The 19,911-nt window shown below is 36.1% G+C and overlaps 1 protein-coding gene and 1 pseudogene across 6 annotated transcripts in view; one reads left to right on the forward strand and one right to left on the reverse strand.

Annotated features, from left to right (window-relative positions):
- The window catches only part of TAF2 (TATA-box binding protein associated factor 2), a 177,290-nt gene that overhangs the window by 126,987 nt on the left and 30,392 nt on the right, over positions 1 to 19,911 (reverse strand). The gene's annotated exons all lie outside the window — the stretch shown is intronic.
- LOC119509519 lies at positions 472 to 11,171 on the forward strand (annotated as a pseudogene).

Below are 19,911 nucleotides of genomic sequence, written 5' to 3' on the forward strand. Positions count from 1 at the left end.
GTATATTCTACTAACCAATGTCATACAATTATTACTACAATTATCACATTAGTCATTAATTTTGGATAGCCAAATCAACTATACTTTTTTGATACAAAAGTAAAGTATATATGTAGAATTGAAAATATAATTAAATCTCTACCAATCTGGCAAAAATTTAAATGGACTCATCAAACTTTATAATCTGACAAAAACTAAAATGTCTAAAACAAGTCAGGATGAGAATGAATTCCTTAAAATATACTACTATTCACTCCAGAGCCTGGCATGTAGGAGGTACTCAATAAACATGTGCTGAGTAATTATTTGTCCTTATTTCCCATTGGGGGAAAACAATTACACATTGAATTCTTATGGAAATATGAAAACACTTCTCTTAAATGATTTTCTAATTTTAGTCCATACAAACAACATATATATGTATTTATACACATGTTAAGATCAATTAAAGGAGTATGGAAGAAATGGAAGATGCGGAAAAGACAGGAATGGCAAGAGTGAGAAAACAAACAAGATGAATGAGAAATACCATGGGCCATATCCTTGTTGCATATCTTTATGTTTATCATCCTGCCATTAGATGTATCCATAAAGTAAATTTAGTGATATTTAATTACTTTTATTTAGCTTAATTATTTTTTTACTGAATTAAATGATGGTTTTATATACTTTTCAGAGTGATTAAGGGAAAATAGAAAGACATGGAGAAAAATATTAAAAATTATACACAATCTGACAGAAGCCATTCCTCCCTCATTTACATCTCTCTACCAACTAGGAAGGACATATTATAACTACAGGTTTAACAACCATTTAAACTCAACTAACAACAACAGAACCTAAGATTCTAGAAAGAGTTAAACAGACTTTAGTTTAACTATTTACTGTTAAAACAATATGTAAAATAAAAGGTGTAAAAACTTTAGGACTACAATAAAAACAATAACTTATGTTTTAATATACTATCTAGTTTTAAATTAGCATGTTTAACAAAAGTAAAACTGACTTTTTTTTTGGCATACAGTTCTATACATTTTAACACATGTATAGAGTCCTGTGACTACAACAGGATACACAATCAGGATACAAAACAGTTCCAACATCCCCCAAAAGTCCCTTGTGCTCAAATAAATGGAGCATACAGTGTATAACATGTTGAGACTGGCTTGTCTCAGTATGTCCATGAAATCCATCCAAATTATTTCATGCATCAATATTTTTTTTTTCCTTTTTACTGCTGCAATAATATTCAAAAGTATAGATGTACCACAGTTTGTTTATCCATTCACCTGTTGGGAGGACACGGGGGTTGTTTCTAGCTTTTAACTATGAACATGTGCGTACAAGTTTTTGTATAAACCTAAATTTTCGTAGCTGTAGGATAAATATCCAGGAGTGGGATTACTGAGTCATATGGTAACTTTATAAGAAACTGCCAAACTGATTTCCTGAATGGTTGTACCATTTGCACCCCCTTACCAGCAATATATTAGAGTTGCTCCACATCCTTGCCACACTTAGTTAACATACTATCTCATTTTAAAAACAACTGTTTTGGATATCTACAGATTATAGTTGCTTTTCAATAAAATATCAAAAGCATATTTGAGAGAGGGTTGCATAACTTGTATTTCCCCTCCAGTTATCTGTGAAATTCAAAAATAAAAAATTGTCATTTAAAAGAAAGCCAGGCTAAAGGTAAAATAGGAAAACCAGTCACATTCTTTCACCTCACAGTAATTTGGGTGCTAATCTTTATATTATAAAAGGGATATGGGGAACCAAGAGAAGGTTTAAGGAAGTCCAACAACCCTGGCTCTCTTTAAGCTATTGTGAGGAGTAAGATTACAGCAGTGGCACAAATCACTGATGTCAGAGCCTTTCCTGGATCCGCCTGGACTTGTGTGACCACAGGTAAATTTCCCACCATGGTCCTTAGATTCCCAATATATAATAGAAAGCATTTATCTCCAAATCCTATCAATATCCTACAAAACAGTGTCTATAGGTGTGGTCATAACATATACGTAAATACCCCCAAAATGGAAAAAGTCCAGATTTCAGCAACAGGAAAATATATAAACCATCCATGATAATTCATACAACTGAATACTAAGTTATAAAAAGAATGAGGAGGCGGGGCAAGATGGCAGACTGGTGAGCTGTAAGTTTTAGTTACTCCTCCACGAAAGTAGGTAAAAAGCCAGGAACTGCGTGGACTGGACACCACAGAGCAATCTGACTTTGGGCATACTTCATACAACACTCATGAAAACGTGGAACTGCTGAGATCAGCGAAATCTGTAAGTTTTTGCGGCCGGGGGACACGCGCCCCTCCCTGCCAGGCTCAGTCCCGTGGGAGGAGGGGCTGTCAGCTCCGGGAAGGAGAAGGGAGAACGGCAGTGGCTGCTCTTATCGGAAACTCATTCTACTGATTCAAACTCCAACCATAGATAGACTGAGACCAGACACCAGAGACTCTGAGAGCAGCCAGCCCAGCAGAGAGGAGACAGGCATAGAAAAAAAACAACACGAAAAACTCCAAAATAAAAGCGGAAGATTTTTGGAGTTCTGGTGAACATAGAAGGGGGAAGGGCAGAGCTCAAGCCCGAGCTCAGGCCCTGAGGCGCATATGCAAATCCCGAAGAAAAGCTGATCTCTCTGCCCTGTGGACCTTTCCTTAATGACGCTGGTTGCTTTGTCTATTAGCATTTCAATAACCCATTAGATCTCTGAGAAGGGCCGTTTTTTTTATTTTTTATTTTTTTTAAATCCTTTTTTCTTTTTCTAAAACAATTACTCTAAGAAGCCCAATACAGAAAGCTTCAAAGAATTGCAATTTGGGCACGTCAAGTCAAGAGCAGAACTAAGAGAGCTCTGAGACAAAAGGCAATAATCCAGTGGCTGAGAAAATTCAATAAACAACACAACTTCCCAAGAAAAGGGGGGTGTCCGCTCACAGCCACCATCTTGGTGGACAGGAAACACTCCTGCCCATCGCCAGCCCCATAGCCCAGAGCTGCCCCAGACAACCCAGTGTGACGGAAGTGCTTCAAATAACAGGCACACACCACAAAACTGGGCGTGGACATTAGCCTTCCCTGCAACCTCAGCTGAATGTCCCAGAGCTGGGAAGGTGGAGCAGTGTGAATTAACAAAGCCCCATTCAGCCATCATTTGAGTAGACTGGGAGCCTCCCTACACAGCCCAGCAGCCAAGAACTGCCCTGGGGGGACGGCACTCACCTGTGACATAGCACAGTCATCCCTCAACAGAGGACCCGGGGTGCACAGCCTGGAAGAGGGGCCCACTTGCAAGTCTCAGGAACCATACGCCAATACCAAAGACTTGTGGGTCAGTGGCAGAGACAAACTGTGGCAGGACTGAACTGAAGGATTAGACTATTTCACCAGCTTTAAAACTCTAGGATCATCAGGGAGATTTGATTGTTAGGGCCACCCCCCCTCCCCGACTGCCCAGAAACACGCCCCACATACAGGGCAGGCAACACCAACTACACACGCAAGCTGGGTACACCAATTGGGCCCCACAAGACTCACTCCCCCACTCACCAAAAAGGCTAAACAGGGGAGAACTGGCTTGTGGAGAACAGGTGGCTCGTGGACGCCACCTGCTGGTTAGTTAGAGAAAGTGTACTCCACGAAGCTGTAGATCTGATAAATTAGAGATAAGGACTTCAGTAGGTCTACAAACCCTAAAAGAACCCTATCAAGTTCAGCAAATGCCACGAGGCCAAAAACAACAGAAAATTATAAAGCATATGAAAAAACCAGACGATATGGATAACCCAAGCTCAAGCACCCAAATCAAAAGACCAGAAGAGGCACAGCACCTAGAGCAGCTACTCAAAGAACTAAAGATGAACAATGAGACCATAGTACGGGATATGAAGGAAATCAAGAAGACCCTAGAAGAGCATAAAGAAGACATTGCAAGACTAAATTAAAAAATGGATGATCTTATGGAAATTAAAGAAACTGTTGACCAAATTAAAAAGATTCTGGACACTCATAGTACAAGACTAGAGGAAGTTGAACAAAGAATCAGTGACCTGGAAGATGACAGAATGGAAAATGAAAGCATAAAAGAAAGAATGGGGAAAAAAATTGAAAAAATCGAAATGGACCTCAGGGATATGATAGATAATATGAAACGTCCAAATATAAGACTCATTGGTGTCCCAGAAGGGGAAGAAAAGGGTAAAGGTCTAGGAAGAGTATTCAAAGAAATTGTTGGGGAAAACTTCCCAAATCTTCTAAACAGCATAAATACACAAATCATAAATGCTCAGCGAACTCCAAATAGAATAAATCCAAAAAAACTCACTCCGAGACATATACTGATCACACTGTCAAACATAGAAGAGAAGGAGCAAGTTCTGAAAGCAGCAAGAGAAAAGCAATTCACCATATACAAAGGAAACAGCACAAGACTAAGTAGTGACTACTCAGCAGCCACCATGGAGGCAAGAAGGCAGTGGCACGATATATTTAAAATTCTGAGTGAGAGGAATTTCCAGCCAAGAATACTTTATCCAGCAAAGCTCTCCTTCAAATTTGAGGGAGAGCTTAAATTTTTCACAGACAAAGAAATGCTGAGAGAATTTGCTAACAAGAGACCTACCCTACTGGAGATACTAAAGGGAGCCCTACAGACAGAGAAACAAAGACAGGACAGAGAGACTTGGAGAAAGGTTCAGTACTAAAGAGATTCGGTATGGGCACAATAAAGGATATTAATAGAGAGAGGGAAAAATATGGCAAACATAAACCAAAGGATAAGATGGCCGATTCAAGAAATGCCTTCACGGTTTTAACGTTGAATGTAAATGGATTAAACTCCCCAATTAAAAGATATAGATTCGCAGAATGGATCAAAAAAAATGAACCATCAATATGCTGCATACAAGAGACTCATCTTAGACACAGGGACACAAAGAAACTGAAAGTGAAAGGATGGAAAAAAATATTTCATGCAAGCTACAGCCAAAAGAAAGCAGGTGTAGCAATATTAATCTCAGATAAAATAGACTTCAAATGCAGGGATGTTTTGAGAGACAAAGAAGGCCACTACATACTAATAAAAGGGGCAATTCAGCAAGAAGAAATAACAATCGTAAATGTCTATGCACCCAATCAAGGTGCCACAAAATACATGAGAGAAACACTGGCAAAACTAAAGGAAGCAATTGATGTTTCCACAATAATTGTGGGAGACTTCAACACATCACTCTCTCCTATAGATAGATCAACCAGACAGAAGACCAATAAGGAAATTGAAAACCTAAACAATCTGATAAATGAATTAGATTTAACAGACATCTACAGGACATTACATCCCAAATCACCAGGATACACATACTTTTCTAGTGCTCACGGAACTTTCTCCAGAATAGATCATATGCTGGGACATAAAACAAGCCTCAATAAATTTAAAAAGATTGAAATTATTCAAAGCACATTCTCTGACCACAATGGAATACAATTAGAAGTCAATAACCATCAGAGACTTAGAAAATTCACAAATACCTGGAGGTTAAACAACACACTCCTAAACAATCAGTGGGTTAAAGAAGAAATAGCAAGAGAAATTGCTAAATATATAGAGATGAATGAAAATGAGAACACAACATACCAAAACCTATGGGATGCAGCAAAAGCAGTGCTAAGGGGGAAATTTATAGCACTAAATGCATATATTAAAAAGGAAGAAAGAGCCAAAATCAAAGAACTAATGGATCAACTGAAGAAGCTAGCAAATGAACAGCAAACCAATCCCAAACCAAGTACAAGAAAAGAAATAACAAGGATTAAAGCAGAAATAAATGACATAGAGAACAAAAAAACAATAGAGAGGATAAATATCACCAAAAGTTGGTTCTTTGAGAAGATCAACAAGATTGACAAGCCCCTAGCTAGACTGACAAAATCAAAAAGAGAGAAGACCCATATAAACAAAATAATGAATGAAAAAGGTGACATAACTGCAGATCCTGAAGAAATTAAAAAAATTATAAGAGGATATTATGAACAACTGTATGGCAACAAACTGGATAACGTAGAAGAAATGGACAATTTCCTGGAAACATATGAACAACCTAGACTGACCAGAGAAGAAATAGAAGACCTCAACCAACCCATCACAAGCAAAGAGATCCAATCAGTCATCAAAAATCTTCCCACAAATAAATGCCCAGGGCCAGATGGCTTCACAGGGGAATTCTACCAAACTTTCCAGAAAGAACTGACACCAATCTTACTCAAACTCTTTCAAAACATTGAAAAAAATGGAACACTACCTAACTCATTTTATGAAGCTAACATCACTCTAATACCAAAACCAGGCAAAGATGCTACAAAAAAGGAAAACTACCGGCCGATCTCCCTAATGAATATAGATGCAAAAATCCTCAACAAAATACTTGCAAATCGAATCCAAAGACACATTAAAAAAATCATACACCATGACCAAGTGGGGTTCATTCCAGGCATGCAAGGATGGTTCAACATAAGAAAAACAATCAATGTATTACAACACATTAACAAGTCAAAAGGGAAAAATCAATTGATCATCTCAATAGATGCTGAAAAAGCATTTGACAAAATCCAACATCCCTTTTTGATAAAAACACTTCAAAAGGTAGGAATTGAAGGAAACTTCCTCAACATGATAAAGAGCATATATGAAAAACCCACAGCCAGCATAGTACTCAATGGTGAGAGAATGAAAGCCTTCCCTCTAAGATCAGGAACAAGACAAGGATGCCCGCTGTCACCACTGTTATTCAACATTGTGCTGGAAGTGCTAGCCAGGGCAATCCGGCAAGACAAAGAAATAAAAGGCATCCAAATTGGAAAAGAAGAAGTAAAACTGTCATTGTTTGCAGATGATATGATCTTATATCTAGAAAACCCTGAGAAATCAACGATACACCTACTAGAGCTAATAAACAAATTTAGCAAAGTAGCGGGATACAAGATTAATGCACATAAGTCAGTAATGTTTCTATATGCTAGAAATGAACAAACTGAAGAGACACTCAAGAAAAAGATACCATTTTCAATAGCAACTAAAAAAATCAAGTACCTAGGAATAAACTTAACCAAAGATGTAAAAGACCTATACAAAGAAAACTACATAACTCTACTAAAAGAAATAGAAGGGGACCTTAAAAGATGGAAAAATATTCCATGTTCATGGATAGGAAGGCTAAATGTCATTAGATGTCAATTCTACCCAAACTCATCTACAGATTCAATGCAATCCCAATCAAAATTCCAACAACCTACTTTGCAGACTTGGAAAAGCTAGTTATCAAATTTATTTGGAAAGGGAAGATGCCTCGAATTGCTAAAGACACTCTAAAAAAGAAAAACGAAGTGGGAGGACTTACACTCCCTGACTTTGAAGCTTATTATAAAGCCACAGTTGCCAAAACAGCATGGTACTGGCACAAAGACAGACATATAGATCAATGGAATCGCATTGAGAATTCAGAGATAGACCCTCAGATCTATGGCCGACTGATCTTTGATAAGGCCCCCAAAGTCACCGAACTGAGCCATAATGGTCTTTTCAACAAATGGGGCTGGGAGAGTTGGATATCCATATCCAAAAGAATGAAAGAGGACCCCTACCTCACCCCCTACACAAAAATTAACGCAAAATGGACCAAAGATCTCAATATAAAAGAAAGTACCATAAAACTCCTAGAAGATAATGTAGGAAAACATCTTCAAGACCTTATATTAGGCGGCCACTTCCTAGACTTTACACCCAAAGCACAAGCAACAAAAGAGAAAATAGATAAATGGGAACTCCTCAAGCTTAGAAGTTTCTGCACCTCAAAGGAATTTCTCAAAAAGGTAAAGAGGCAGCCAACTCAATGGGAAAAAATTTTTGGAAACCATGTATCTGACAAAAGACTGATATCTTGCATATACAAAGAAATCCTACAACTCAATGACAATAGTACAGACAGCCCAATTATAAAATGGGCAAAAGATATGAAAAGACAGTTCTCTGAAGAGGAAATACAAATGGCCAAGAAACACATGAAAAAATGTTCAGCTTCACTAGCTATTAGAGAGATGCAAATTAAGACCACAATGAGATACCATCTAACACCGGTTAGAATGGCTGCCATTAAACAAACAGGAAACTACAAATGCTGGAGGGGATGTGGAGAAATTGGAACTCTTATTCATTGTTGGTGGGACTGTATAATGGTTCAGCCACTCTGGAAGTCAGTCTGGCAGTTCCTTAGAAAACTAGATATAGAGTTACCATTCGATCCAGCGATTGCACTTCTCGGTATATACCCGGAAGATCGGAAAGCAGTGACACGAACAGATATCTGCACGCCAATGTTCATAGCAGCATTATTCACAATTGCCAAAAGATGGAAACAACACAAATGTCCTTCAACAGATGAGTGGATAAATAAAATGTGGTATATACACACGATGGAATACTACGCGGCAGTAAGAAGGAACGATCTGGTGAAACATATGACAACATGGATGAACCTTGAAGACATAATGCTGAGCGAAATAAGCCAGGCACAAAAAGAGAAATATTATATGCTACCACTAATGTGAACTTTGAAAAATGTAAAACAAATGGTTTATAATGTAGAATGTAGGGGAACTAGCAGTAGAGAGCAATTAAGGAAGGGGGAACAATAATCCAAGAAGAACAGATAAGCTATTTAACGTTCTGGGGATGCCCAGAAATGACTATGGTCTGTTAATTTCTGATGGATGTAGTAGGAACAAGTTCACTGAAATGTTGCTATATTATGTAACTTTCTTGGGGTAAAGTAGGAACATGTTGGAAGTTAAGCAGTTATCTTAGGTTAGTTGTCTTTTTCTTACTCCCTTGTTATGGTCTCTTTGAAATGTTCTTTTATTGTATGTTTGTTTTCTTTTTAACTTTTTTTTTCATACAGTTGATTTAAAAAAGAAGGGAAAGTTAAAAAAAAAAAAAGAAAAGAAAAAAGACAAACAAGAAAAAAAAAAAAAAAAAAGATGTAGTGCCCCCTTGAGGAGCCTGTGGAGAATGCGGGGGTATTCGCCTACCCCACCTCCATGGTTGCTGGCATGACCACAGACATAGGGGACTGGTGGTTTGATGGGTTGAGCCCTCTACCATAAGTTTTACCTTTGGGAAGACGGTTGCTGCAAAGGAGAGGCTAGGCCTCCCTATATTTGTGCCTAAGAGTCTCCTCCTGAATGCCTCTTTGTTGCTCAGATGTGGCCCTCTCTCTCTGGCTAAGCCAACTTGAAAGGTGAAATCACTGCCCTCCCCCCTAAGTGGGACCAGACACCCAGGGGAGTGAATCTCCCTGGCAACGTGGAATATGACTCCCGGAGAGGAATGTAGACCCGGCATCGTGGGATGGAGAACATCTTCTTGACCAAAAGGGGGATGTGAAAGGAAATGAAATAAGCTTCAGTGGCAGAGAGATTCCAAAACGAGCCGAGAGATCACTCTGGTGGGCACTCTTACGCACACTTTAGACAACCTTTTTTAGGTTCTAAAGAATTGGGGTAGCTGGTGGTGGATACCTGAAACTATTAAACTACAACCCAGAACCCATGAATCTCGAAGACAGTTGTATAAAAATGTAGCTTATGAGGGGTGACAATGGGATTGGGAATGCCATAAGGACCAAACTCCACTTTGTCTAGTTTATGGATGGATGTGTAGAAAAGTAGGGGAAGGAAACAAACAGACAAAGGTACCCAGTGTTCTTTTTTACTTCAATTGCTCTTTTTCACTCTAATTATTATTCTTGTTATTTTTGTGTGTGTGCTAATGAAGGTGTCAGGGATTGATTTAGGTGATGAATGTACAACTATGTAATGGTACTGTAAACAATCGAAAGTACAATTTGTTTTGTATGACTGCGTGGTATGTGAATATATCTCAATAAAATGATGATTAAAAAAAAAAAAAAAAAAACCAAAAAAAAAAAAAAAAAAAAAAGAAAAGTAGGGGAAGGAAACAAACAGACAAAGGTACCCAGTGTTCTTTTTTACTTCAATTGCTCTTTTTCACTCTAATTATTATTCTTGTTATTTTTGTGTGTGTGCTAATGAAGGTGTCAGGGATTGATTTAGGTGATGAATGTACAACTATGTAATGGTACTGTAAACAATCGAAAGTACAATTTGTTTTGTATGACTGCGTGGTATGTGAATATATCTCAATAAAATGAAGATTAAAAAAAAAATAAAATAAAAAAATAAAAAGAATGAACTACATATTCATCCTTATGATGAGTAAAAGATTCTTAATCCACCAGAGTAAATACTGTATGACTTCATCAATATTAAGTTCTAGAACACAAAAAAGTTTATGACGGTGGTTAAAAAATAAAAGCAGGAGTTGTCTTTGTAGAGGTGGAGATTGACTGGGGTAGAAATGAAGGGACTTCTTGAGTGAAATTCATATTTCATAACTTGATAGGGGTTTGGGTTATATAGGCATCTATGTTTATTAAAACTCAAAACTTAAAAAATATGTGCATTTCCTTGTATGTAAATTTTAAACAAAATGAATAAACTTTAATAATATTTTTTAAAAAAAAGGAAAAAAAAAGCCAGGGCTCTGCCAGCATTTCAGCCCAGCCATACCTTTATCACGCCTCTTCCAGAGAGGGCTGATAAAGACCCAAGTGGTGTGATATCAGACAAAGAGCTTCAGCAAGCACTATCTGATGGTATGTGAATTCCATTTTATCCTGTGACTGCCAGGTCAATCATGTCTATGTTTGACCAAGAGAACAAGGCTGGTGTGAACTTCAGTGAGTTCACTGGCATCAGAAGAACATCACAGACTGGCAGAATGTCTTCTGCACCGATGACAGGGACAATTCTGGGACATCTGACAAAAACGAGCTCAAGCAAGCACTCTCAAGTTTTGCATACCAGCTGTCTGACCAGTTTTATGATATCCTTACTTGAAAGTTTGACAGACAAAGAAGTGGGCAGATCACCTTTCATGATTTCATTCAAGGCTGAATAGTTTTTCAGGGGTTAAAAGACATATTAAGACACTATAATATGGATCAGGATGGCTGGATCCAGATGTCTTATGAGCACTTATCTTTCCCTATATTATCTAGCACTGGCCTGTGTGACTAGCAGTAGGACTCATGGAAAAAAGACTGGAAGCAACAAACTTCCTAGTCAATTAATGAAAAAGAACACACATGCAGTTCAATGTTACTCTTCCTTTAAAATTTATATAATTAATACTAGGGGACATGGCTGTATAGATGTGGATAAGTTGATTAATGTTTTTGCAACAGTCATTTCATTATTCAGATACAAATATATGATGTGGTGACTGTGCCACAGATAAATGTAACAACGTTTCAGATATTATGCAGGAACAAAATGCAACATGTGCTTTTCTAGATATCTACAGTTCTATGGTAGAAATACTTTTATTAGCCAGCATAGTACTCAATGGCAAGAGACTGAAAGCTTTCCCTCTAAGATCAGGAATGAGACAAGGATGCCCGCTGTCACCACTATTATTTAACATTGTGTTAGAAGTGCTAGCCAGAGCAATCTGGCAAGACAAAGAAATAAAAGGCATCGGGATTGGAAAGGAAGAAGTAGAACCGTCATTATTTGCAGATCATATGAACTTACATTTGGAAAACCCTGAGAAATTGACGACATAGCTACTTGAGCTAATAAACAAACTTAGCAAAGTAGCAGGATACAAAATTAATGCACCTAAGTCAGTAACATTCCTATATACTAGAAATGACCTAACTGAAGAGACACTCAAGAAAAAGATTCCATTCTCAATAGCAACTAAAAAAATCAAGTACCTAGGAATAAACCTGACCAAAGATGTAAAAGACCTATACACACAAAATTACATAGCTTTACTAAAAGAAATAGAAGGAGAACTAAAAAGATGGAAAAATATTCCATGTTCATGGATAGGAAGGCTAAATGTCATTAAGATGTCAATTCTACCCAAACTCATCTACAGATTCAATGCAATCCCAATCAAAATTCCAACAACCTACTTTGCAGACTTGGAAAAGCTAGTTATCAAATTTATTTGGAAGGGAAAGATGCCTCAAATTGCTAAAAACATTCTAAAAAGAGAAACAAAGCAGGAGGACTTACATTTCCTGACTTTGAAGCTTACTATAAAGCCACAGTAGTAAAAAAAAAGCATGGTACTGGCACAAAGGCAGACATATTAATCAATGGAATCAAACTGAGAATTCAGAGATAGACCCCCAGATCTATGGTCGACTAATCTTTGATAAGGCCCCCAAAACCAGAGATCTGGGACATAACAGTCTCTTTCACAAATGGGGCTGGGAGAACCGGATATCCATATCGAAAAGAATAAGAGGACCCCTACCTCACACCCTACACAAAACTTAACTCAAAGTGGTTTAAAGACCTCAATATAAGAGATAGCACCATAAAACTCCTAGAAGATAATGTAGGGAATCATCTTCAAGACTTTGTATTAGGAGGTCACTTCTTAGACCTTACACCCAAAGCACAAGCAACGAAAGAAAAAACAGATAAATGGGAACTCCTCAAAATTAAAAGCTTCTGTACCTCAAAGGAATTTATCAAAAAAGTGAAGAGGCAGCCAACTCAATGGGAAAAAATATTTTGGAAACCATGTATCTAACAAAAGACTGATATCCTGCATATATAAAGAAATCCTACAACTCAATGACAATAGTACAGTCAGCCCTTATAAATGGGCAAAAGATATGAAAAGACATTTCACTAAAGAAGAAATACAAATGGCTAAAAAACACGTGAAAAAATGTTCCTCCTCACTAGCTATTAGGGAGATGCAAATTAAGACCACAATGAGATATCATATCACACCAGTTAGAATGGCTGCCATTAAACAAACAAGAAACTACAAATGCTGGAGAGAATGTGGAGAAACTGGAACTCAAATTCATTGTTGGTGGGACTGTATAATGATACAGCCACTCTGGAAGACAGTCTGGAGGTTCCTTAGAAAACTAGATATAGAGTTACCCTTCGATCCAGCAACTGCACTTCTCGGTATATACCCGGAAGATCTGAAAGCAGTGACACGAACAGATATTTGCACAGCAATTTTACAGAGGCATTATTCACAATTGCCAAGAAATGGAAACAATCCAAATGCTCTTCAACAGATGAGTGGAAAAACGAAATGTGGTATATACACACTATGGAATACTACATGGCAGTAAGAAGGAACGAGGTCATGAACCATATGACAACCCGAATGAACCCTGAAGACATAATGCTGAGTGAAATAAGCCAAACACAAAAAGAGAGATATTGTATGCTACCACTAATGTGAACTCTGTGAAAAACGTAAAATAAATATTTTATATTGTAGAACGTAGGGGACATAAAGATAGACAACAACTAGTGAAGGGGGAACAATAATCTAATAAGAACGGGTAAGCCATCGAGGGTAATCTCAATGTTATGGGAATGCTCAGGAATGATTATGGTTTGCATACTTTCTTGGGCATGTTAGATCATGTTGGAATGTAGTTATTTCAGGTTATTTGTTTTTCTTATACCTTTGTTTTGTTACGGTTGGTTAATTTTCTTGGGGTATGGTAAGGACATGCTGGAGGCAATACAGTTATTTTAGGTTGTTTGTTTTCCTTAATCCTTTGTTTTGTTTTGTTTGAAGCTTTTTTTTTAAGTTTTTGCATAAAAAAATAGCTTCAATGTAGTTATTTTAGGTTATTCGGTTTTTCTTATACCTTTGTTTGATTAAGGTTTGTTAATTTTCTTGGGGCATGGTAGGAACATGTTGGAAGCAAAGTAGTTATTTTAGGTTATTTGTTTTTCTTAATCCTTTGCTTTGTTTTGTTATGTTTTTTTTGTTGTTGGTTTGTTTAATTTTTTGATAAAGTTAAAAAAAAAAAACACTTTTATTAGCCAGTAAGAATTTTAAATGATGTGTAATTTGCACATAAGGCTTTTCATGTGTCTTCATTTTCTAAAAAAGGAATTTATTGTTTTCATTTGAATAGGCAATGTAAGCAATAAAGTAAATGGTAAAGAAAAAAAGCAAGCCAGATTTAAACATTAAATATTAGAGTTCTTAGTTTACTTATGGGAAATTATTTGTCCTTAATCTCCTCATTTCCTGAGAAAAGGTAAAGTGATCCAAATAAAACAGGTGAGTCATTATAAATGTAACCTATTGGGAAGTCAGTTATGAGAAATAACTTTCTGATGGTTTGGATTTCAGTGTACTAATGAAATAGGTTTCTTTTCATAATAACCTCACCAAAGCCAAACATTACAGGACAAGATTATAATAAATGTTTTCAATTTTCAGAATAATGATGACTAAAATACCACTCTGCCTTTGCCCTATAATTACCACTATCACCAACCCACAGGAAAACAAAGTTTAAAAAGGGGATACTGAAAAAAAAACAGTAAATTAAGGTAATCAAAAGAATTTTCTCCGAGAACCTATTATCATCCATATTAAATTAAAACAATCCGTTAAATCTTTGCCAAAGAAAGAACATTTCCTTCTTAAAAATATAGGTGTAGATTTTGCACATGTAAATTTCAATTATTTGTAAACTTCTATTTAAAATTTTATTTTTATGGAAGGGCATTATAAATCAGAAAAATACACATACCCTGAGTATGCAGCTTGATGAATTTTCACAAACTGAAAAACAAAAAAACCCTAAGGAGCCAGCATTCAGAACAAGAACAGAATACTATCAGTTTCCCAGAATCCCTCTTGTGCCCTCTTTCAGTGACTTACCAGGCCTCATCCCCCACCACCAAGGGTGAACATTATCCTGACATCTAACATCATAGATTAGCAACTTAATATACATTTCTTTCATGTTTGACTTCTTTCCTCAACATTAAGTTCAGGAGATCCATTCATATTACTACATGTAAAATTCTTGGTCATTTATTTTTATTAATGATGTTTAGAATTCCGTAGTAGCAAATACGCCATGATTTATTCTACCATTCTACCGCTCACAGCATTCAGGTAATTTCCAGCCTCCGACTATTACAAATAGTGCTAATACGAAAACTCTTGTATATATTTTTTGGTAAACATATAAACACATTTCTGTTGGGTATATACCTAGGAATGAGACTGCTGGATCATTGAGTGTGCATACAGTCAAACTCAATTTACACCATCAGCAGTAGACTTTGAGAGTTCTAGTTACTCTACATTTTCATCAATACTCAGGTTTCCTCTGTTTATAATTTTGATAGTTTTACATAAAAAAAAAAACCCAAAAAAAAACAGTTAATAGAAAAATTAATAAAGATGACTTTTTAAAAATAATCAAAACAAAATTTGACCTGCCATCATGAAATAGGGTTCCTTGGAGGAAAAAAATCTACCTTAACAGCCTTTTCTATGAAAAAGCTTAGGGAATTTCACTAATTATAAGCTCAAATTGACCCAACTCCTCAAAGCAGCTATTGTTAAAAGACTAATTAATTTCACACTATTAGAAATACTATATACATATAAAAGAAAAAAAAAATGGCTCTGCTACACTGCATGTGCTGATTAGTCCAAATAGGAAGAACTATATCTTGATCTAGGATTACGACATTTAAGAAAACATAATGCCAAACCAGAGAGTCTCTAGAGAAGGGTAAATAGGATAGTAACAAATCTGTAAGTTTCATGTGAGCAACTGTTGAGGGTATTGAGATTCTATACCCTGGAGAAAATAAAACTTAAGGGTAAGAGTATTTCCTTAATTTGGATAAGTCTGTGAATATTATAGCAAGATAGACTATAGTTTAATTTAATAAAGAACATTCTAGTATTTAGAAATAATAAAAGGGGTGCTTTAAAATATAGTCAAATCTCCAGAGCTGGAAACATTCAAGCAGAAGGTGGAATGTTACAGGAAAAATTCCCATTAAAGTTTAGACTAAATGAACCCTAATTTCCTCCAACTTTATGATAACTTAATTCTAAACAACATTACTAAGGCATCATGGTTAAGTAAAAATATAAAAGTATCCATATTATTTAACCATAATCAGTAAGAAATCAACCACTTCTATTACGTGATATCAATAAAACTATGAAATTTAGAAACCCTGTTTAGAAGACTGCATTAAAATTACAGGACCTAGAAAATCTGAAAAAATTAAAAAGGCACTAATTTAAAAAAAGTAGTTTCATTTGATATCTACTTCTTTTATATCCTAAGATGGCTTCATTTCTATGGCCATTGCTTGGTGGAAATAAAGACAGAAGACAAGAGTTAAACTGATTCTTGTACTTTGGCAATGTGAGACTTTTCAAGGAAAGCAAAAAAGGATTCCCAAAGTGGCAAAGCCTATAGGAGAGGAAAGAGAAGAAACAAAGAGAAAAGAGATGTCAGCCACTGTAGACTACACAACTATCTACAGAAACAGTTTCCCTGTCAAAGTCTGCATTTGATTTCTTCAAAAATGAGATATATGTAGCCAAAAAAATAAAAATAAAAAGGGGAAGAGTCTTAGCTCCTATGGAGGCAAACTATGATCTAGGATACATGAGATTTCAACACAACATATATTTGGAGAAACTGCAAGTGTTGAAATTTTATTGGCAGACAATAAACCAACACAAAATGAGAAGTCTATAAGCTGTTAAGTAATGAATAGGGTTTTCAATTGTCAGTACAGGTGATTTAATAAGTCAGCTTATTTATTGTGTAAAATAAGTAGAAGTAATGCCTTTAATTTCTCATCTCAATATTTCCTTTCCTTACAGCCCCCTACAGGTTCATTCTGAATCTGAACCAAGGTAAGCACACTCTTTCAATCATAAATTGTAGGGCCTGGTACTTTAACTTTAAAACAATTATGAGGAAAATGTGATGAAGTGGTATATTACTTCCTTGAGTGTTGGACATTCTTATATGCATTAAAGATCAAATTTTACCACTGAATTTTAAGTTACATTTTTAGTTTCAAAACTGCTATACTTAATTTGTTTTAACTGTATTAGAAATTTTATTGGTTCATTAAAAAATATGGAAAGTTATTTTAGAAACAAGCAAAAATGAACACAAGTGTCTAGGAAAATTAAATAGTCTGTAATTATCTACTTTTCCCAAAATTCTCCTTAAAAATATAGATTTTTTTCACATCTAATGGCTAAGAAAAGCAGTATTTCCTCTGAATACTTGATATGTTTGTATTTTGTGAACACTGAACATAAGCAATAGCGTTTCTCTCTTTGCTATGGCAAACAGAAATAACAACCAAATGTATGGTTCTCTCCAGTAATTTTGTAGTAATTAATAGTGTGCACCCACCCCCACCTTCCTATACTTGTTTACTCTTCATGCTGATTTCATTAGCTACTTTTTTAAAATGGCTGTCTAATAAAATTCTAAAACTAACTTCAAATACTTTTTTCAAAAAAGTCAGGGAATAAACAAACATCAGCACAAATAACTAACGTCACCTCTCCAAGATCCTGGGGCTACGCAGAAAAGCCAGGGTAGTGAGTCAAGTGTTTAATAAGTGAACAAGGCCAACAGAGCTCTAGTTTGGAGAAGAAAAACTTAAATATATATCTGTCCTTCCCAATTTCCAAAACTAACCTTTGAAAAGATTCTCTTTTACAACTTCCTTTTCTTTATTTATAACACTGAAAGTGAGGAGGCATCTTCCGTATCACTAGAGAAAAATTCTGGGGGATATTACCATCTCAAAATAAATATAGGAAAATAAAGCTTGCTTCCTTAACAGACTTGGAGTCCACTGTTCCTATTATTATCATGGTAACAAATTATCTGCTTTCAGACTTGAGCAACAACAACAAATTACTGGTAAAGCAGATCTTCATCACTGTGCTCTGTGACTGGCAGATGGAAAAACTTCTTATCAATCAAATACAGAGTTCTGGGTTGCACAGGGTAGACATTTTGGCTTCTGGCAAGGCAATGGCTACCCTACTCACTCTTTTACTAGCATCCTTTCCATTTATTAATGGTATGTACTTACTACTACAAAAGGACACAGCTGTTTGTCTGGAGGACAGAGGGTGCACATGATTTTGTAATAATTCTACAAGGATGGCTGTAAAACAATGCAATTTTAAGAACTAGCCTCTGTGAAACAGGATGTCACAGAAGTAATACAGGGATTCCCTAGATTTTTCCAACCTCATTTTCTTATCTCCTCTCTGAGTCAGAGAGATTCTAAAGCAGTAATTATTGGCATCATAAGTATATCTAAAGATATGCCTCCTTTCTAAACCCTCCCACTCCCTTAAGACAGTGGTTCTCCAACCTAGACTGACCAGAAAAGAAATAGAAGATCTCAACCAACCAATCACAAGCAAAGAGATCCAATCAGTCATCAAAAAACTTCCCACAAATAAATGCCCAACGCCAGATGGCTTCACAGGGGAATTCTATCAAACTCTCCAAAAAGAACTGACACCAATCTTACTTAGACTCTTTCAAAACATCGAACAAAATGGGATACTACCTAACACATTTTATGAAGCTAACATCAATCTAATACCAAAACCAGGCAAACATGCTACAAAAAAGGAAAACTACCGACCAATCTCCCTAATGAATATAGATGCAAAAATTCTCAACAAGATACTTGCAAATCGAATCCAAAGACACATTAAAAAAATCATACACCATGACCAAGTGGAGTTCACTCCAGGCACGTAAGGATGGTTCAACATAAGAAAATCAATCAATGGATTACAACACATTAACAAATCAAAAGAGAAAAATCAAATGATCATCTCAATAAATGCTGAAAAAGCATTCGACAAAATCCAGCATCTTTTTTTGATAAAAACACTTCAAAAGGTAGAAACTGATGGAAACTTCCTCAATATGATAAAGAGCATATATGAAAAACCCACAGCCAGCGTAGTACTCAATGGTGAGAGACTGAAAGCCTTCCCTCTAAGATCAGGAACAAGACAAGGATGCCCGCTGTCACCACTGTTATTTAACATTGTGCTAGAAGTGCTAGCCAGGGCAATCCAACAAAACAAAGAAATAGAAGGCATCCAAACTGGAAAGGAAGAAGTAAAACTGTCGTTATTTGCAGATGATATGATCTTATATCTGGAAAACCCTGAGAAATTGACGATACAGCTACTAGAACTAATAAACAAATTTAGCAAAGTAGCGGGATACAAGATTAATGCACATAAGTCAGTAATGTTTCTATATGCTAGAAATGGCCAAAGTAAAGAGACACTCAAGAAAAAGATACCATTTTCAATAGCAACTAAAAAAATTAAGTACCTAGGAATAAACTTAACCAAAGATGAAAAAGACCTATACAAAGAAAACTACATAACTCTACTAAAAGGAATAGAAAGGGACCTTAAAAGATGGAAAAATATTCCATGTTCATGCATAGGAAGGCTACATATCATTAAGATGTCAATTCTACCCAAACTCATCTACAAATTCAATGCAATCCCAATCAAAATTCCAACAACCTACTTTGCAGAGTTGGAAAAGCTAGCTACCAAATTTATTTGGAAAGGGAAGATGTTTCAAATGCTAAAAACACTCTTAAAAAAAAAAAAAAAGCTAAGTGGGAAGACTTACGCTCCCTCACTTTGAAGCTTATTATAAAGCCAGAGTAGTCAAAACAGCATGGTACTGCCACAAAGATAGATATATTGATCAATGGAATCAAAACGAGAATTCAGAGATCGACTGATCTTTGATAAGGCCCTCAAAGCCACTGAAGTGGGACTTAACAGTCTATTCAACAAATGGGGCTGGAAGAGTTGGATATCCATATCCAAAAGAATGAAAGAGGACCCCTACCTCACACCCTACACAAAAATTAAGTCAAAGTGGATAAA

This window comes from Choloepus didactylus, chromosome 14 (assembly GCF_015220235.1).
Source record: "Choloepus didactylus isolate mChoDid1 chromosome 14, mChoDid1.pri, whole genome shotgun sequence".
Lineage (NCBI taxonomy): Eukaryota > Metazoa > Chordata > Mammalia > Pilosa > Megalonychidae > Choloepus > Choloepus didactylus.